At 38.9% G+C, this 22583-nt stretch overlaps 1 long non-coding RNA gene across 1 annotated transcript; it reads left to right on the forward strand.

Moving 5' to 3' along the window:
* The first annotated feature begins 10955 nt into the window (after positions 1-10955).
* On the forward strand, positions 10956-18073 carry LOC114147773 (uncharacterized). Its single transcript, XR_003596133.1, has 3 exons — positions 10956-11025; positions 13600-13705; positions 17882-18073. It is a non-coding gene; the product is annotated as an uncharacterized LOC114147773 (long non-coding RNA).
* The last annotated feature ends 4510 nt before the right edge of the window (positions 18074-22583 follow it).

The raw sequence follows: 22583 nt of genomic DNA on the forward strand, positions 1-22583 counted from the left end.
TCCAGGTGTGCATTCTGGCTGTGTTGTTGCAGAAACTAGTCAAACAACAAATCTCAGGCTGACATTTCCTCTTCTCCAGTCACAAAAGAAAGAATGAAGGGTATTCTCTCTTGGCAATGTGAGTCACATATTGTCATGTTTTCCTCATCTTGACCTGCTCTTGCAGCGGAAGCGTCTCTGAAAGACATGCTTATACAAGCGGCTCTCTCTGCAGCACACTTACAAAAGCTGTCAATTTTAACTTCAATCTATATTTATAGTGTAGCTTCATTCTGGTCTGCTGGTCAACATTTAGACAAAAATGACATAATCCATGGATATAATAACACGGTTCACCTGCAAATATAAAACATATCATCAATATAAGGATAGAAAGATAACTGTTGACTCCCACAACAATAAAATTAAATACTTAATTTAATTCAAGTATTTCTGAATTGAATCACATCAGAAATCTTCTGTCATTTTTGATTGACTAGTAGCAGAGAACTAGCTTCTGTTAGGCTGTTGCACCAAAAAAAAGGGTTTCCTACTATAGGATTGCTAAATTTCACTAGCCACACCAAGGCCAATGTGTTGAATTTTGATTAAATAACTTATACTCTAGAACACCACCTAAATACAAGCTGCCCCACAAGCAAAAAAAAGATTTTCGTAAGCAAAATACCTTCCCATGATCTATGAAAATTCAAAAACATACAAGAAAAGTCATTGGCATCGACCGCATTTCAAAGTATTGCAACACACAGAGCCAAATTACTTCCAGGGAGCATCCCCAACTCATCAAGGAAGTGACAAAAACCCAGAACAATACAGAGCACTGCAACTCTGTAAAGGTTTCAGTCTCTATTTCTAAATCTGTCTCTGTGTGTTAAGCGTTAAAGCTTCAACAATAAGGAGGATCTGGGCGTCCCTGGGAGAGATCCGAGGTGAAAATCACTGCTGGCCAAAAAGAAGACCTGTCTCAAGGTGAAAGACATCTCGATGATTCCCTGGACCTCTCAAGCACATTGATAAGAACATGGTGATAGTGGAATGAAGTGGGACTGCATTGCTTTTTATAGACCTGTTTGACTTGCTTCGATTGATGGAGCCATAAATTCTGCTTTCAGCCTGAAAATGCTAAAAGTGAACGTCCCACAATCAGTTTGCATCCTTAAACTCCAGGACACTTCGGCTGTGAACGACAGCTACATCATGACGGTTACCATGGCAGCAGCTTCTTCTCGCAGGCTGTCAGGATGCTGAACCAATGTCAACCCCAAATAACTAACAAATACACGCCACACCCCCCTTGTTTTAAACTTACCTACTTGTTTTACTAAATAACCTTTTTGATTATATAATTTTTGACTGTGTTGATATTTTGCTGCGTTTATTTAATTGCATGTTTTCACAGCTTTAGATTCTGAACATGGTTAGCATGGCCACGGCTTTCCTACTCAATTCTCATCTCCCTTCTCTGGTCCATCTGGAATTTCTCCTATTGAAGTGGATTCTCTCCGGTAGAATTTCAACCAGGCCAATCAGCAAACATAAGGAGAAGTTGTCAACAATGACGTAAACCTTTTGCGCCGTTTTAGAATTTGAGTTTGCCTGTAGTTTCAGCAATGGCAGCAGCAGAAAGTGAATGAAGCTTTTTCAGCTAAAAAAAATATTGATTCAAAGCAAAAACGGTACTATAATCAATCAATTCCAGAACTTACATGTCATCTCTGATCACAGGTTGCATTCTGACATCTCTAAGCTACAGTGTAATGTTTTAATGTATTTGTTTTACAAGCAGCAAACAGGCAATTATTTGTGGAGAAATGTGGCTCAGCAGCAGCCACTGCACAATCAGCACTGATCAGCGAAGAAGCTCCAGCGCTAGATCCACTCCAGGCTGTCTGAGGTCAGCAGCTGGAAATTATCCTTTGAAACTCATCCGAGTTGATTACAGTTCCGCCAGCCGGCTGACAAACAGGATTAAGATGAATGACGGCGGCGTTTGAGCTGCCTCCAGATCATCCCTGGCCCTCAACGTTTCTTTACACACAGATTTTCAGATGGCAGTGGGAGTGGATTTACATATTTCCACAGCAATTTAGGCTAAGTCAACCTGAGATCTGTTAGGTTGAAGGATTTCTTGTAATGTTAAATTTATTGCATCCAGACATTTTTTTTTCTTTGCTGACTTCCTACCATCCAGTGCAGTCAGATGAGCTGTGAAGTCAAAATAACAGCCACTGTGTACATGTCTGTCTATCAGTGTCCTACAATTACATCATAAAGAAGTAAATGATTAATTCCCAAAATCAACAATCTGCTTTATCGGGACAAAGTCAAAAGCTGGTTTTGATTACTGCTCCCAGGTTTCTGAAAACAGTTTCATCAGCATAATTATGTGATGTATTTACACCACTTTTGGTACAGATGTTCAAGACCCAAACCCATATTTTGAATACAATTATGAAGTGGCTCCCTCACAATTGACCTTTGAACTTGGAGAAAACAATAGATTTTGTTGGGGAAAATCTATTGCATAACCATATGCAGAACACAGAAAAAGACACTGTCCGGATCGGACACTGAAGGATCATTTTGATTAATGGTGTCTAATGAAGCTCTGTTAAAGGACGTTTCAGTACGCAGGATTTGACGACCAAGCACAATGTTCAGCTCTGCCAAAGGAACCTGCAGTAGAAACTAAATGAAAATGTGAGGAAAATAGACTGGGGATTGTCTTTAAGACTTTCAAGCCTACATTTATTTCCAGACATCAGCTCAGAAAATGTTCTGCGAAAATACCCTCCTGTCACTCCCTGTGACGGATTGTGGCTGAAATCTATGAGCCATAGATGAGAAAACATGTGAACCCGCTAAGCCAGAGTTTGGAGGAACACTTTCTGGGAAGTTCTGGGAAGAAACATTTTCTCCTTCCACTCTCTTCTCTTTGCCCTGCTCTCATTCACCTCATGTTTCCTCATCTACCCTGATTCATTTCAAACCCTAAAAGGGTCCAACAGGGTCCTAATGATGTACGGAGAGAAACCAGCTCCTCCACTCTACAGGGACATGTCACAGTACGCCCCAACATACCATCCTGACTCGTTACAGTACACATCTGGCTGTTGTCGGGAACCTTTCTGTCTGAATTTGATTAATGGCCCGCTGCCGCGGTACCATTAAGATAAATTTGCAGGAGAAATGGTGAGAATAATCTGGCAGTTTATACAATAAACAGAGTTGTCAAGAGATGGTGTCAGGATTTTTCTTTTGGGTATAATGATGGGGAATGAACACACAAACAAGACTCAAAGTTAACTTTTTAAGTTGCTTTAAGGCTGTTAAAGAAGGTTGGTTTGTGTATTACAGAGAAAAAAAGTTACAACAGCAGCACAACAAAAGAGAGTCAGGCTTATTAAAAAGTAAACAAAAAAAATTTAATATAGTTATATAAAATGCCATTCTCAGAATATCTGCAGACGTCCCAACGTCTTTGTATTTGCTGGACACGAACAGTTGGTCCATGTGGATGAAAAAAAAATGTACTTGGACATCTTGGTAAATTTTTTCTGCTGGAGCCAGCCAGATTCTGGTCACACATGACAACAAGCCAGTCTTTACTTTGAACACCATCAGGGCTGATCTGTGTTGTTGTGCCTCCAGGTTTCCTGCGGGGCTCGTTCTCCATTTCCTCCATCAACATTTCCAGAGACCTGTTTGAAAATGCAAGATCCAAATGATAAATTATCTGCAACTCACAGTCTGGCAATATTTTGCTGGAGTTGAAACGAGATATTTGCATAACCAACATAAAGACTTTTTTTTCTTTCTTCTCACTGTCTGAAGTTAAAGCAAACTAAACTTTCTCTTGTAGGTAAGTTGAAATACCAAAACTATTTTCATTTGCCAGAAAACTCAGCGAGAACATTTGTTTTTGGAGATTTTTGTTTTGAGTTTTTTTTATTCAAAAGTTTACTTGCATTACGTCAGTATCGGGGGTAATTGTCTTTTATACCAAAAAACATAAAAATGTGTATATAAAAATGTATGTTGCATTTTATATAACTATATTGAAGACATGAAAAGGAGCAGAGGACCTTGGAAAACACAAGCTGTGAGGTTTGCCCAGTACGGCATCATTCAGTTGATATTTGGCCGACTCTGTCCGATTTCTTGGTTTCCGAAATGAATTCAACAGTTGCCTGAAACTGAAATGCGACATAGGGACACAGAGTGAGAAGAGCTAGGCTTCAAAAACAAATGATCATTTTCTGGGGTTGGTGTTTGACAGTCAGATCTTTACAGGTGAAACTCCTGGTCAATCCGCTGGCCTGCGGATGCATCAAATGGCGTCATCTGTACACCTCAGAACGTCTAATAGGATCGCTGACCTTTCAAGACCTTTTACTCTCCTCCATTTGTATTCAGCTGAACTCTTTCTGGGAGCAGAGAGGATGGCTCCAGATGGTAGCTGTAGTCTCTAAAGGAGAGCTGGTGGAGATTGTAAATACAGATATCCGTTGAACAAGGCTCGTCCGAGATGTGAAAACATGTTGTCTACATTCACGACTAAGTTGTCCCTCAAGTTTTAAACGTTAGGGGTGTTGTTGCAGTTTTAAAACACCGTAGTATTTGCTCACAAAGTGAGATGTCTAGGCATGACTTGGTACGGTAAGTGAAGTAGGACATACATTCGAGAGTTTTAAGCTCTCCACCTCATTATGTATACATTTAAAACTCTTATTTTGAAGTCTCATTTTCTTTTAGAGACTTCACTCCAAAGAGATTGAAATCTCACCCTTGTTTTGAAACCCTTTTTCCTTCCCTGCTGTCACGTCTAGTTCCTCTCTACGCACTCGTCAGTGAGGGAAAGAATTTCCTCAGCTTTGCCTTTAACTAAACTGTTCAAATAAATCTCAGTTTTATCGCCGACCTGTTTGATGCAGCTGAAACACAGCAGCAATTTTACCCAACTGGAGCAAAGCGAGAAGAGAGAGTCCCGTCCTTCAGAGCGTCTTGCAGACTTCAGATCACTTTGTTAGCAGAAATGTTCCCTGATATAAAAACTTTGGTCAAAGTGGTGCTTGTAATTTTAGTGTCCTGTGTAGCACGGAGCACAGATTTATACAAATCGACGATTGGCTTCAAACCGCCCCACTGTTATTCACATGGGCTGAAAGTTTTACATTCCTCATCTCTAACTTAGAATCTAAATCTATATAGAATCTATCTGTCTATGTCTGTATTTGCAGGTTCCTATTATACGTTCTGAGGCTAAGAGTTGCTTTTGAAACATGAATGTTTCAAAATGTTATCATTTTCTCACACAGTTAGACACATTCAGTGAGGCGGGTGACCTTTGTGCTGGTCACTGAGAACAGACTCCAGTTTGCTTTCTTCAATTTCCCATTTAGCAGCCAATCTCAGTCCATCAATATCAGTCATGAGTGGAGCAACTACAGGTTGTTTCCATGGCAGTCGAACGCAACATCAAGCCGGCCAAGATTTTGTTGAATGTGTCCGCAGTGGAGCAGCAGGAGAACACGCTGCATTGTGCAGACAATCTTATTTACTCTCTCATGCAAACAACACACAGTCTTCCATTTGTTTGACTGACAGCTTCCTGACAGTCTCTGGGCACGCTCTGTCTGCCAGAGCAGCAGGAGAGAATGAAAAGACATTTCATTATGTTAGGTTTTTATGCTAAATTATGCTTTCATAAAATAAGGTCCACAGCACCGCTTTGTTGAAGTTGGTGGGCTTTCAAAGCTATTCCAGATCGCTCTAAAGTGAACATCTCCACAAAGAACTCACTGCGATAGACGTCTTCAGGAAAGAGGAAGATATAACACTAATTAAAGCCGCAAGCGGCGTCGGGCGGCTCTAGCAGCTCAGCGCCGCTCCGGCCTATTGGCCACCGCGGGGGTTCCGGCACCGCCGCCCCCCAGCCACCGCAGATGCTCTCGCGCAGTTCCCGCATCCGTCCACCAGGCGATACGCATCGATGCGTTAGGGCAACTTTTCTTAGTGACGCACAAACAATCTGGTGCAGATCGGTTGATGCGGCGAGGAGATATAGCTGATGGATTAACCTAGGGGGCGCAGTGGAGTCAACTTACAATTCATTGCAATTGGGCTCCTTGGAGGTTCACAAGAGTCAATCATAAAAAGTTATGTGCTCTATTACCTTCATAAACAACACCAACACAATAATGGTAATATAAATATTGATATCTAATAAATTATTCCAATTTTCAGAGAAGACCCATCAACTGAGAAAGCAATATTAAAATTATTAAATTGTAGATGAATAAATGATATTTCTAAATAGTGTTGAGGAAAATTATTATCTTAGTGTTTAATACAGTTAATCTCACGGCATGTGGAAAAAAGGTATATTTGACACTCTTATTTTGAATCAGACAAACAGGGGTCAAAATGCAGATCACTCAAATGGGGCCTCTCGCTGAGGCCAGAGCACAGAGCCATAAAATTAGCATTCTTGCAGGCAGTGGGGGAGACCTGCCAGAGGCCAGCATTTGGGATGGTGTAAAATGAATGCAAAATAAAAGATTGAAACCCCTAACATTTAATTTCTAAATATTAATACCATGTTTTTACTGAAGATTGTATTATTCCATTTTTAAACTACAAAATGATGAATGTATTTGAAAACTGTATTATCTGTGACAATATTAGAAGCAAATGGAAATTGTTACAATGAAATGTTTTGTTCTACTATTAGAAAATTGCTCAGGATTTATGCTAAATGGGGTTTTGTGAAGATAACCTTTCCTTGAACCAAATTACTGGATTTAAGTTTGATAGGTTTATTTTGTCATAACCTGCAAAGAATCAGCCAGAGACAGAGATTAGGTTTCTTTTAATTTCTTTTCTGCAGAATAGGAGAATTGAGAACAGACGCGACGAATCGCTGTCAAACACTGTCTGAAATCAATTCTGCCAGATCTTTCTTTGCATTTCTCTTTATTGTATAGAAAAAGGAGGTTGGGCTTCTTCACACAGAGAATTGACCAACCGTCTTCACATTCTGGACCCTCCTATGGACATGCCCTTACAAGGGCATGTGACTGACCACAACTAATCAGTTACATATGGAACTAATAACACATGAATGTTTAACGTTTTTAGCTTCCAAGCAAACATCCTAAACAAAGTTAATAATATACTACAAAAGAAAGAGAAGTTTAAGTAAATATAAAAAGAAGAAGAATATGAGAGTAATAATATAAAAAGAATAATATGAAAACATAACAAGAGAAGTTAAGTAAATATAAAAAGAAGAATAATATGAGAGTAATAATATGAAAAGAATAATATGAAAACATAACTTGTAAAATAAACTCATAAGTAAATGAACAGGAGGATAATTTTTCTAACAAAGTTTGTCCTGAGAATTTATGTAAGGAGAGATAACGGGAGAGACTCCGGATTCCACAGGTATCTGTGAAATCTTATCTTATGTTTTTCTTTACCCAAATGACCGTAGAAACCAGGAGGCCAGGATACAGCTGATGGCTCTTTTGTTGAACCAGAGAGCAAATGGCCTTTGATCTTTGGCGTAAATTAGGGGGAGTTCTAAGTTTTTTGAGTGTCCAAGGTAGCTTCCAGTTGGTCAACCAGAGGTACGCCTTAATTGAATATATTAAAAAGGAAAACACACCTTCAGTATAAGAGTTCGTGCACAGGAGTAATAATTCAGAAAGTTACCCCTATTTTGCTTTTTACATAAGCTTTCTCCAAAGACGCGTCTTTGTCTTTTCTTGTTCTTCCTTCTCTATTTTTTTTCCTGTTACAGGTAATGAATATATCTCTGTATTTCTGCAGCTTTGTTAATTGATTCATGTGTTGCTTCATATAGAATTAAACTCTGTGATCTGTGACGTCAACGCGCAGTGTGGTGGTTCCACTTTCTAGCGGCTGCCCCGCCCGCTGAGAGGACCCAGGTTTTCAGGAAGAAGACGAGCCAAACGATTTGTCTAAAGTTTTTAAGAATTATTCTTCCTTTACAATAGTTTATATTGTTTTAACTTTCTATTTTTTATAATTTTATTTAATTAACATTTGGTTCATGTTGTTGAAGTTGCACAGGTTGTTTTCGTGAAGACTTCCTAACAATTTACACATTATTAATATTTCGGACACGATAAAGCTGTAGAGCTGACCTGAGGAGGAAGGCGCAAGCAAAAGTCACAAGTAAACAACGAAAAGCAGAGCGACAGGGAGCCAGTTTATTACTCTGTGAAAGAACAAAACGATGCCTTCTCCAGGCTCTGATGCTCCTTTCATGCCAGTCATCTAATCAGCCTGATGTGCTGCACCTGTGGGCAACAAGCCTGACAGGAAGCTTGCAAGAAAGAAACATCTGAGAGCTGCACACTGAAACACACACACAATCTGCAAACAGCCTGGGAGATATGACAACATATTTCCTAAACACACTTTCCACTTAGAGCAAATTCCAACAGGACCTGGAGCAGCACACCCTAAAAGGCTAGTTTCAATTTTTTATTATTTGTAATAGTTCCCTTACCTGAAATTGAAAGGTGACGTATGGCTGCGAGCTAGTGAGCAATAGTAAAGAGCATGGAGCTTCTTCCTCAGCCAGTTCACATTGCAGCAGAAGAACGAACGTGTCTGTGGCTCGTTTGTTCAATTATTCCCCCTTTCAGGTATGAGTTGACTCAAAAACTTATCTGTAATGTTATATGTGGCTTTCCTAACTATTACAAGGCTCGTGAATGATATTTACGCACATTATTCTTGTTAATAGATGAAGTTTAGCCAGTTAGTTGTCTGGTAGCTCGTAGCAGACAATGCTAACGCTTGTTTGTGAATGCAGCATTATACTGTGTATTCCCGCTGCAAGACAGCCTTTGCACACAAGATTAGGTTTATTCTCTGTAATTTGTTACTGTAATATTTGTGTACATTGGTTCATAAGAAAACCATGCTGTCGTTTAAAGTTTTATGTAGGTACGTTACAACATGAGGTCACATGCGCAAGATGGCAAAAAACCCCAAAAAACACTCACTATGAGCAGTCTTTTGTTTTAGCTGTCAAGTTGTCAACAAAACACGCCAAATCTTAAACGTTGGCATGATTATACATATATATATATATATATATATGTATATATAAAGCAATGACTTCCTGACTTTGGTTGAACCGACATGTGATTGCCATTCTCTGTCCCGCACTGACAGGTGAGTTGAGTCTTCCCAGATGGAGGAAAAACACAGAGCTAGGCGCCCAAATAGTTCATCAAACTTGCTGGTTCTCATTAGGATTGTGTAAAATAAAGAAATTTCTCATGAGGGAATTTTAGGTAATCATGCGCTCAAGTATGAAGACCCAACCATCCGCGGACAGTGCGGTTCATGAAGTGTGCACAGTATGTGGGGGCCTTTAGAAACAAAAACTCTGGCAGAAGTACAAACGTGAGACAATGGATCAGCAAAGGAACTGCAGACCCGTCAGAACCTGAAGAACCAGACATCAGTGTCTCGTTGACGACACGGTACATTTTTCTGTGATAGATTAAGTTCCCTATTGTGCTTTTTGTAGACTATTATGGTTTGATTATTTGCATAGGATGTTGAGTTTGGATGATACGTTTTTCGTACTGGTTTTAGCCAAAATCATATACATGACCATTTAAATAACTTACTAGATTAATAGTAGAAAAGTAAATATTGTTTATTTGTCCCACATTAAAAAAGTTTGTTAGGGCTTTCTGTGTAGAAAAATGTTGATATTTATACAGTGCTCAGTGGTCAATATTATTTTGCTGTTTAATTAATTTAATAACCTGACTTCCTATCAAGCTATAAGAATGAAGGGAAAACATGCTAACCAAGGCCTCAGTCACAGACCTGCAGCCAGCAGGCGGTTCTAGACACAGGCTGACTCTTTGGTTGACTTAAATAATGAAATATTGCCCTGTTTTTTTTTTTTACATTCTGTTTTAAGTTCCTCCCATTAAAAAAACACTGACTACACTGGCCTCTGTGGGTGATATAGAACTTCTTATTTGCATAAATATTTTAATATTACTCTTTAAAATACCAGAATTTGCTCAGAACTTACTTTTGGCTGTATGACATGAATACAAATTTTTTAAATAATCTATTATGATCAGTAACTCAGTATTTGAGTACTTTACTTTTTACCAAATACTTTTTGCACTTGCTTATTTAATACTTAATCTACTAGAACATGGGTACCGTCTATTTCATTTGATGCTATTCTTGACAAATGGGCAAGTACAAAGACACGAAATGTAACAGTTTAGTTTTTAAACTGTTGTTCAGATTTCATATTTTCACTACAGAAAATGTGTTGATCACTATTACATATTTTTATTTTACTAAGCTTTTTTTGGTGATTTAGATAAATGATACTAAAAATAGATAATAGATAATACTGAAATATGTAACATAAAATAAAAGTCCATAGTAGAATAACTGTATTTTATAAGTGCATGAATAACATATTAAACCTGGGCCAGGAAGGGGTTGGAGGACTGATGATGTGTTCGCATAAACCTCAGAAAGTTTGTAGTTGTGCCCCTACATCTGCTACTCGGAAAAACCCCAACTGTTTTATGCGGCTAAAAGTTTGTTTGGTGTAAAGTGGAGCTAATGTGCTAACAAACATCAAGCTAAGGACAAACATAAATACAATAGAAAAAAACCTTGACGCTACATTGTGAAAAACAAAAAGACCAATGGAACTAAAATGTCCTTCATGAAAGAAACTATGAATCTTGTGACTTTATAAACAAGAAATGTTACAAGAAATTCATCAGGGACACTCTGTTATGCACAAAAGGACTCTTTGTCTTCTCTCTATCTGTTTTATCTGCTCACATGCACATGGCTGCACGCTGACATAACCGTAACATTTAAGGCTGGCAACAGTCGCACATAAAAACTTGAGTAAGGCAGGCCAACGCCTTTAGAGAGGGAGCAGCATGAGGAGAAAATGAAGCTGAACTTGGTGTCACTCCTAAGGTGAGTTGAGTGGAGCCCAGCGCTGGACGGCGAATGTTACTCTATCTGTTCCATTTGGATGATGTGTAACATTTGATCATTTTCGGCATTAGAGTTTGTTTTATATTGAACCAAATCTCATTTTTTCTCAAGGTAACAACACTGGGGCTTTAGTCGGGTCCTGAAACTGGTAAACGGACCTGGGGTGGAAATGGGTGAACTACAGCATCTTGACATCAAGAGTGTATCAACTTTTCACAAATCTTCTTCAAAGGATACATAATATGTTTAAGGAAAATTGTAATTCTTTCAGCAACATTTGCTAGTAAACCATTTTACTCAACTGTTTAGTCGTGTTGTAGTTGAACGCCGTTTGAGAAAAATCATATTCAACCAGTTTAAGATATTAAAAATAGCTTCTACATAAGATCTCGATTTATTCTGCATTCACTGCATCGTGGCTCAGACTGAACGTAAAGACACATCAAAGCAATTCAGAGCTCACACATTTTATTCCCAATATATTATGCATAACATCATCTGAGGGTCCCAACTGCTTCCTGCTGAAAAACTATACTAATTGGCTATGGGAATCAAAAGTAAAATTTTAAGCTCATTTCATCATTTTTTTATGATGAAATGAGTACTTTTAAAATTAATTTTAAAAAATCTTAAAAACACAAATTGAAGTGTGAAGATGCTTCTGCCTGTTTTTTTTTTTTTTTTTTGTGGTGTTCTGAAGAGTTAATGAAAGGAACATTTGTTCTGGTTTGGAACCACGGCACATTTGATTTTATCACTATTAATCAGAGATTCAAGTCAAATTTGAACCATTTCTGTTTGGCCAAAGTCCAAAAGTCACATGGCAGAATCTGTATGAATATGTAATCCATAAAGCCTTCTTAAGAAGATTAGCACCTCAAATTGTTCTGTCAGGCAGATTGCAAGAACACAAGCTGGGTTTTCATGAACCATAAAATTGCACAAATTGAAGCTACAAGAAAAAATTTGCTTAATGGAGACACTCCGATTTTGAAAAAAACTCGTGTTTTTTTTATATTTAATTTGTCGCTAGTATGAGTTTTTTTTTCAGCCGTAGTGAAAAACAAATGGACATTTTTATTGATTTTTTTCAAATCACACGTGATCAATATCCGGAAGTCACTACTGGTGCAAACCACAAAGAAGATGATAGAAAGTGGTGCGAGTTTTTTTTTTTTTTTTTTTTTTGTCAATGTACTTGTTCTTAGCTTCACCAGCGCCATCACAGCATCACACAGTTCATATGACTCAATGTAATGGCGCATAATTAGATAAGTCACATGATGTAATCCAGTAATGTTTACCTCCATCCATTTCTTTCAGGTTTACAACTCGGACTTTAGCAAATTGTTAGATGTTTAAACTTGATTGAAAAAATATTAAATGAATATCTAAAAAGTTATAATTTGACATCTTCTGTGTCTCAATCATTCTTTTTGCTAACATCGGCGTCAAACATGTCTTTGATTTCCATACCCGTGTCAGCGCTGTGGCATGTGTTGTTTATGGAGGTCGAGAGGCTGATGGTGAATTCACGTTACAATCCCCTGACGCTCCTCCTGCACGCTCCAGTCACTTTGGTGACTGGATATCAGTCCTATTTTCCTTATCACGCCCTTACACTTTCCGGATTTCCCTCAGATCTCAGCTGCAGTCTGTCTCGTCTCTTGTCTCTGTCCCACTTTTCTCGTCGCACACTGTCTTTACTTTGGAAAGTCATTAGGCCGTTTTCTTCCCTCGTATGTGTGTGGGCCCGATTAGGCAGAATTAGTTTCTGGTGGGCTTAAGGCCTTATGTCTGAATCATTCTGGTTTTTTTTTTTTTTACTTTTGCTAGTCACAACTGTGTGTTTTTTGTTTCTGTTCCAAATGCAATACTTCTATTATTTTAATGCTTGAATGTCTCACAGAAAATGCCTTCTTTTGTCTATCGCCATTTATGTTCTCCAATCGAGTGGAATTGGAAACCACTTTAGCAGATTTCTGGAACAATCCAGATAGATTTTGTGTACACTGTTTTACAAAGCATTTTAAAGGCTTATGTGGTGAGGAACTTTTCTAACACGTTTTTGAAATAAAAGCTGTATAAATGTCATTGCTGGAATGGATTTATGTATAAGTTTGAGTTTTGTATGATGACATATTAGGGTCATTGTAGACGGAAGAAAAGAGTAAATTCCCACCAAAAAACTTGAAAAGTTGACCGTTTGCTAGACAATACTTAAATTTTGAGATGAATCTCAGAAGTTTTCTGGGAAAAAAATAATTTCTGAGTCTCAAAAGTAACATTTTTAAACTTTTTTTAATTCTTTAAAAATCGAAATATTTCAAGCTCTGAAACTCAATCCTTTTTTTTTCCTCACAAATTTTTAACTTTTGAAGCTCAGAAAATTTCTTGTTTTTCTACAATTTCTGATCACTTTTAATCTAAAAGTGTTTGGCATAACTTTACTCCTCTTCCATATGCAAAGGCCCTGATACACCAATGTGGTGGTGTCACTTTTAGATTCAGCAAATGTTAAAACTCTAGCCAAACATGTCGTTGTTTAGACAGTCCAAGAGGGAAACTGGAGGAAGGAATCCAGAGGGACCATCAGAGATGCAGGAGGTGACGAGGAATTGGAATCAGGAAGAGTTGATCAACCAGGAACTGAAACAAGGTGAGTTTTAAGGTCATTGTTACCTGAAGCTTACCATTTGCAGTGATGGGATCATCTGGCGCTCCTCTAAGTACTGCACCTAATTGCCGCTCGACGAACTCCAGCTGGAATCAAACCTGCCAGTTTAAGTTGCATGTCCAGATCTAATTGAATTAAGAATTTGACCTGAAAATAGAGGATAGACGTCTTCAACCAGTTTGACTGAGCGTGAGCTGCTATCCAAAGAATTTACCAAAAAAAGTAAATCCACTGTTGTGTGCAACAAGAAATTATCCACACATTTTGCCAGTAGTCTTGCAAATATATGATGGGATACCAACATTTGTAGAACAAGTTGGGTAATCACATTAATAAGCAGTGAGATGAGGGGTTAAGTTGAGCCTTATCTGTTCGTTTCTCGTACAATCTGCTCACACTTGGATGGCGCTAATCGCGCGTGAGCGGTTTCCTGATTCGGCTCCCCCTCGGCGTTGCCAATTAGTGCTGCATTTTAAAAAGTTTGTTACATTTTCTTAATTGAACTATTGCGAAGAAGGCGCCAGTCTCAGACGGACTTGCTTGCAGCTCAGTAGAAACCCTGTAAATTAGCATGCACTCAGACATGCTTAGTCACACTTGTGCTGTCCTCATGTGAGGTCTTCAATTATCTTCTAAAAAAACTTCTCATTAGGGTGCTCGCGGTAAAAGCGTGGAGCTGAAATGTTGCTAATTGTTGACTTATTAAATATGAGCATTAGCATGCCGCCACGTGTCTCGGTGTGTTTGTGTTTGGTGATTCATCGCCTCCCGTCCTTTACGCTGACCGCTGCACATATCCTCCCCCATCCCCCTCCCTGGGTGGCCCTTCCAAATGCCATCTGTCAGTCAAGCTGTATTACATCGTGCCCTTCAGGTGGCTCAACAGGGGCCTTTCAACACACGTCTGTGTTGTGTAAACATGCGATGGCAAGAGGAGAGTTATTAACCTCTTCACTTTAGCACAAGTGGCGACTCGGGCGGCGATGGTAATGATTCCGCAAGACACAAACCGAAAGGCGTACGCGAGGTCAGGCGGTCCAGACGCAGAGTTAAAACACTAACTGTGTCCACCACCTGGTGCCTCAGGGAAATGTCAGCAGTGTCGTGTCATTTTGAGTTTCCTCAGAACATCAGCTGGAGGTAAGGTGACTGTCTTTATGTGTTCATTTCTGGCACAAAATGAAAAGATAATAAAAAAAAGGACAAAATAAATTAGGACACAATCCACAAAAATGTATTTTGGGCAACAGGGAAAATAAATGTTGATCCTCTTTGTGTTTTCTCCCTTCTGCTTTGGTTTATATACAATTATGCTAAGAGTCTTTTATAGTCTTAAGTGGAGAGTGTACTGAAGATGCATATTTAGTATGCAAGTTAGCTTAGTAAATGCATAATTAGACTTCAGCCACTAGATGGCAGCAAGTTACTTCCAACTTGATCCTTAGTGTGTGTTGAATATGCATCAACCGTCAGAAGTTGTGTTTGAAGCAGAACGAAAACAGGACATGACATAATAGAAGAGACCAGTAGTGAACTATGGAAACCAGTGAGCTGAAATACAGAGAACATGTATTCAATAATCAGGGGAATGTTAAACAGCTACGAGAGACGACTGAGCAGAGGAACAGAGGGAACGAGGCTGATTACCATTGAAAACACAAAGGGAGGTTAAAACTAGTCTAACACTAGAGAATTAACTAAAATACACAACTAGAACCCGACGTTGTAGAATAAGAAACTAAACACAAACGAATGAACTGAAAAGGAAAAACTTGATCATGACATATCAGAAAACAAACATGTGAAAACCAAAACCCAAACAACTGGCATTAGTGCTACTCATACACCACTTTGGCTGTGGAGCAGTTTGATGCGAATCTGTGACAATAGTCCACAAGGGATTAAATGTCCCTCTGGTTTATTAAACCTAACATCAATGTAGAGAAAAAATCAGTAAATTCAAATCCACTAAGGTTTTCTGTTAGATATTTAACTTAGAGTTAAACACACCATTTGAAGTTCCTTTATTGTATTCCTAAATTTCTTTGACAAAGGTCCCACCCATGCCATGTCAAATAACTCACAACTTATGACATTTGATAATTGCTCACACACAGCATGTCCCACAAACAGAAATTTGAGAATACTGTAGTTGCAAAACAAAGTCGCTGACATCAGTCAGTCTGGTGAAATGTGGAGAAACCTTTGGGAACCAAGTGAATCAATGTTAGGACTATTTTCCGCGAAAGGAGAACGCGTCGAAAGATCTGAACCTTCACAGAAGTCGCTGTCCTATAAGAATTACCGTATTTTCCGCACTATAAGGCACACCTAAAAACCTTCAGTTTTCTCAAAAGCCGACAGTGCGCCTTATAATCCGGTTTGCCTTATATATGGACCAATATTGAGCCACAACAGGTCTCACAACTACGGTAAGCAGCCGCCGACTTCATTTTCCCCCGTAGAAGAAAAAGCGCGTGGTGCACGCTGGGTTTTGTGTAAAGACCCCAAAATGGCTCCTATTAAGAGACACGCTTACGACGCAGAGTTTAAGCTCAAGGCGATCAGTCAGTCAGCAGAACACGGGAACAGAGCAGCAGCCAGAGAATTTAACATGAACCAATCAATGGTGCGGAAGTGGATATATTGTGATTGTACTAACGTTTGATTTATCGTAACAGTATCAGACTGTTTTTTACGTGTTTATTGAATCGAGGAAAAGTTCCCCTCCACTATATGTTATACCTTGCTGTTGTTAAAAGATAAACTGTGTCACCAAAATACCACGTCACTGACTTTACCTCGGGGAAAATAATAAAACAGCTGTTTATTCATTTTGGGAATGAACAGAGTTTTCAGAACGCTGGTTTGTAATTTATTAATAAAGTTTGACTGACCTATCTGACTGTTTTGTTGACATTCCCTTTAGCGCAGTTCCATCTAATGGATGCATAACGTAACCCCAGCCTCTACTGGAGCGTCTATTCTATGCGCCTTATAGTGTGGAAAATATGGTACTCCAAAAGTGCAATTTGCACAATTATACAATCAAGGGGAAAACATTTAGCAACGCTTTGACATTTTGCTGCCTCTGGTTTTTGTTAAATGTGCAGCGAGTAAAAGAAGCACTGGTAAAACGAGACTATTGAACTTCTCTCCCATCTGCTCCTCAGCCTGAACACCATCTGTGTTCCAGCGCTAGCAGTGTTAGCTCCCACAAATAAACATCTGGTTTGTTTACCGCTGCCTGCAGGGTGTACTGTACTACAGCGTGACAAGCGCGAACGCATCTAGGTCAAATGCGTGGCTGAATGGGGGACGGTGGCGACGACGAAGTGAGGAGAAGCAAAGAGGGAAAAAAAAAAGAAAAGATCTGGAGGAGAGCAAGAGCAGCACTTCAAAGTGAAGGAACGGATGAGTGATGGTGAACACGATAATTAGGAAGAACCGTGAACAGATCTGCCTGTGGGGAGCGAGGAAAGAGTTGCATGTGCAGTGCTGCACGTTTGCTTTCAAATTAAATCCGATTCCGTGTTTGTATTCAAGTTTACATATTTCTCACACCGAGCTACGTGTGTGTTTTGATTTATTTTAAATAAATAATCTTGACGATCTAAATGCACACATTCACTCCTTCTGTTTCTCCTCTACATCTGCTTGAACTCAAGTGGGGTTTAAAAGAAATGTAACACACAAATGCAGCTGAAGTCAATATGGCTGCCACACAAAAATGTGAGTCAGGCTGCAAGCACACAGTTTTTAATGATGCCAAGCATATCTTGAAATGCCTTTTTATCTTGCTCCACACGTGAAGAAATGAATCATATTTTGTGAAATATCAACTTCTGTTATGATTAGGATACATTTCCTGTTATGCTCCAATATACAGTAGCTCCAGGGTAATTTGCATATTTGGATCCTTGTTGTGTACCCATTAGTTGCTTTTTCATCCATACCAGCTTCTGCCTAAGAACTTATTTATTATAAAAAAAAGATTATTTTTGCAAGGTGTTATCCATCTTATTCCTACAACCCATAATGCTGTGTGTTAATTCTACCTGCATCTTCAGGACCGGTATTTGTTTTTGCATGGAAACGGCTCTCTAACGCAGCAAACACAGATTAAAACATGTCGAAGTATCAACTTTTATACTTTAGGTGGATTGATACAATCACACACTACGTTTACACGAGGCCGCTGCCTGCAAACTGCCGGTACTTTCGGATGCCGATTGGGAACAAGTTTGGAAGAAAGGAGGCTGAAACGTGGTAAACACCTGGGAGGAAGACCAGCTACGTGTCCATGCAGACGACAGAGGAGGCTGTGACCAGGCTGAGGACATTGCTTTCTCTGAGGTACGAAGTAGCTAGTTTTATTTGCAGTAAATTTTTGGAAAATGTTTCTTTCTTTCTAGGAGTAGTTTTACTAGACCATACTTTTACTTGAGTAATGTTATTGTAAATTATCGCTACTCTGATTTGAGTTAATTTTTGGATATTCTACCGACTGTATATGACTTCACTGAATGAAGAGCAAAATGTGTTCAGTTATTTTCTGCCTGCTGGAAATCAAATTAACATACACTAAATACTACATATTCTAGCTTAATATATACATTACCTACTGTAAGTATTGAGTACATGTAATTTACATTGAAGAACATTTATTTGGAAAATGATTTCTTATTGAATTTATTTTGTTATATTTTTTAATGCCAGTCTTTTAAAATTCCAGAGTTAGCACATAACTTTACAATTTAGTCTATGTATATAATAGACGTATATATTTGATCAGACATTGCAAGCTGCAAAAAATATCTGCTCCTCTAACTTTTTTTAAACTACAGACTGAGTTTTTCCCCCTCATTTTAAGTTCCCTTGGACATGATGAACATGTAATTTATTTAGTCACTGGGTATTGGATTAAACTTTAGATGAAAAACGACTGGCAATAATAAATGTTAATGAGCTAATCCAGGAAGTTTAATTAATAAAACAAAAACCCATTTAATGTTGTTGGATGGATCCGACATGCATTAATCATGATCTAACGTTGAGGGGCTATTTTTGCTCTGGCAGGATCGTTTTTACCAAGATCATCTCCAGCTTTTCCCCCAAGACAATGATCCTGTTTTTTTCATGTTATGTCGCAAAAGTGAAATAAAACACGACATGCAGACTCCTGTAAAAAAAATATACAGTTGGGTTTAGACAAAACCAAAAAATAATAATAACGGGAAGAAATTCTGTTGATTTATTGCCAACAAATCTAGATGAGTTTAGAAAACCCAAACTCTTTCCACCCACCAGCAATGGAATAAGAGTTGCATAATAAAGGCAACCAAACGGAAGCAGCAATATCTGTTTGACATTTAATGTTGCAGGATTAAAACCTGAGGAGAAAATTCTAAAGTTTTAGATTAGAAGCAAGTAGCAACAGGAAAACTAGCTGGATTACACAACATTTCTTTAAGCTTTGAGACTCTGTACTCCACAGAATATGTACAATCTGGAAAGTACCGTCTTGTACCCCAATGATGTGCTATTGATTTACATCTAAAAATGATCTCTATGACAAGTTTCTGGCTTTGTTTGAGTAAAATTGTGAAGTCTAAATGCATTTTTGAATTTTTTTATATCAAGGCATGATGTGTTGCTTTTTGATGTATCGTCTATTTCAGTGATTTCTTGATTCTAAAGCCTGTGAAACTGAACAAAACTCTTCAGAAAGTGTGGGGAATCATATTGTAACATACAGTTTCATCCATCACTAAATGAGATCGTTTGAAAAATCTGTTTTGTATTTAGCCAAATTGTCGGATATTAAAATTAGTTTATTTTTGGTTCCCGTTACCTGAATGTTGGTTTAAAGCTTCCAGCTCTTTTCAGATCAACGTTCACTGACTTGTTGTCATCTTCTAATAATAATGTGATGTTGGCTCGGGGTTTAATGAATGAGACTCCTGTAGAGTTTTGCTGTGGCTCTCCAAAGAAAAGAGAGAGAAAACCCAATCTAAGCCATTGTCAGACTTTCGGTGTGTTTGGGTGAAACGTTTCAAGAGCTGCTCTATAAAGCTAGAAATGTCTCAGGACGAAGCCCCATTTCTGAAGGTTCTTTTACAATTTAAGTCCTCTAGGCTATTGGGTTACGCACGTATTGAGTTACTGAGTGGCGAGGAGCTGCAGAAAATCTCCACGGAGCTTTAAGACAATCCATCCCACAAATACTCCATGTTGCTATACTGCTTCTGATTCAGCCATAAATCATCCTGACGTTTTATTTTTCTAAGCCGTTACCAAAATGTTCATTCCTTACACTTCTGCACTTTTGTTGTGAAAATGACTTTCTGAATAGGTCTGTACCTAACCATGAAAAAAGTCTGGTCCTTCCACTTGATGCTCTGCTCAATTTGAGGATTTTTTTTATTAATTCATTTTTTTCCCCTCAAACTACAGCTTGCTTACTCTGTTTGTCCTGATCCCCATTCAGAAGGGATTATTTTAACAAATGAACTGTTTTACTTGCATCTCAAACATAACATTCAATCTAAATGTTAATAAACATTGTGCTTTAGAAACAGAAAAATGTAAATGACCTGCACTTGTGTAGCACTTGATCAAGTCAGAGGACTCTAAGATCCAAAGCTTGCATTACATATCAGTCATTCAGCCATTCATACACACATTCTCACACTGATGGTAGTAAGCTACGCTGTAACCACAGCAACCCTGAGGCAGGATCAACTGGCGCCACCTTCTGGCCTCCACCAGCAGACAAAGCAGGTGACGTTTCTTGCTGTCTGACTGAACTGAGACAGATGGACAAACCCTAACTAGTAGTTGAAGCTGTTTTGAGTGTGCTAATCTAATTCTATTTGATCATGATAATTTAGTATTTTAGCTAGTCAAGAATGACAAAGTGTTGGAATGTTACTTTACAGCACGCAGAGCTGCTTCTCTACGGGCGTGGCTTTAACTGGTTCTTCCCCATTTTGTGGACCCACCTCAGGATTGGTACTAGTCTAGCCTAGCTAGGGTAGTGTGTGCAAGTGATTGGATTGGCAACAGACTGCGTTCCTTGATTGGCCCAGCCATGAATTTACAACCACCATTTTCATTCCTCGCCATAATAATAGACGAGCTGCAAATCGATAATGCCAAGGTCAGACCTTGAGGTTCAAACCTTCCTAACATAAATCGTCAACTGGACGGGGCAACCTGCAATGAACATATCAGACAAACTTTCCACCCGAGTGCACACGCTCAAAATGACATCATTAGAGTGTCGACCACGCTCTTTGGTTTGCCCATGTACCTGCCTATGTTCACGTCCACATAGTGAGGAACACACCGCCAACGGAGATGCACCTGATTTGGGTTGAACCAACCCAGACATTAACCGGCTAGGCTGAGACTTGACAGTGGAGAAGAGGCTTTAGTTCTTTGGTTCTGGGGTCTTTCTGCGTGAAGCTTTGTCAAGAAAACTGGTATGAGGTTTGAGATCTATCCAGGTACACGCAGAAAAAGGTGCATGAAGGCCTGAAAGAAATAAAGCAATCTTGTGTTTTGATTTAAAGTGATTAAGTTGGACATGTCTGAATACAATAGGTAAAATGACTGTGTGTAAGTAATCACTGAATGATTCTGAAGTGTACGAATCATGATCTGTAATGACATGACAACAATGAAATGATTAAGGTTTGATGATTTATAATAAGTGAAAGAGGTGATTAATGCTTATGATTAATGCTTAATGGAAATCAGCACATAGTTTTTAATATTTGACTGTGTTTAAAAGTTAATCAGAGAAAAGCACATAGTTTTTAATGTTAAAAGGAAAAGGGGAAAAAGGAGAAGGGGAACTTGTGAGTTCCTGCTGTCGCAAGCAGTTCTGAACAGATGGCCAGACGCACAGGATGGGTGGGGCGGTATGGTTGGCTAAGAACAACACGCTGAGGAAAGGACGGTACTTTCCATCCCAGCCAGCAGACAGGAGGGGCCGACGGGGGTTTCCGTGAAATCAGCAGATGTTCAGGAAACCACGTAAACTAACACTCCCCATACACATACATGGTAGAGAACTGTATATAAGCAGACGGAAAAGGAGAAGTTCTTGTTCTTTGTCTGCGGCACCGAAGTAGAGTTGACACAAGGAAGCAGATCGAGGAGACAACAGCAGACCACACCTTGGAACTACGGGAAAAGCTGAAGCTTCGTGCCGCCAAAGGGAGACAAGTTCCAATCGTCCAACCCGGGTTCCTGATTCGATCGTCGGTCTTGCCTCAACCCAAACATTGCAACAGACTTGGAGAAAAGACAAAGGTCCCGGAGGGATAAAGAGTTGGGTTTTCAAAAGCAATTGAGCCCTCTTTACTTTGCTTCTATTCTAAAGAGGATTTTTCCACACAAAGGACAAAGATTCAGGCCAAGGTTTTCGGACGTTCCTGTTGCTAAAGATCCACCACCAACTGGGTATGAGTTGAACTCGCTTCCTAAAAAGCTATCTCAGAATCTGCGACATTGGTTAGGGAAAAGAGACAGTAGGGTATGATTATACATGTTGATTTTATTACACTGCTCTTGAATTATATACAATTGATTATTGATTTGTATGTCACATATCCCTGCTTAAGCTTGCTTAATAAATTCTTACTCTAAAATTCTAATGAGGTTGGTGGACATTGGAATTAATTGAGTCATTTACTCATTTTTCAGTTCTTTTAATAAAGGTAAAACTAATGTACAGGGTTCTAGTAAAGAGGAGGCTTCATAATTTCCTTTGGCGAGAGTAAAATAATGACCCAGGGACTTACATCCAAGTCACTAAATCTAGTCTAGTCGGTTCCAAGAGCAAGTTATA

Source organism: Xiphophorus couchianus, chromosome 7 (genome assembly GCF_001444195.1).
Source record: "Xiphophorus couchianus chromosome 7, X_couchianus-1.0, whole genome shotgun sequence".
Taxonomy (NCBI): Eukaryota; Metazoa; Chordata; class Actinopteri; order Cyprinodontiformes; family Poeciliidae; genus Xiphophorus; species Xiphophorus couchianus.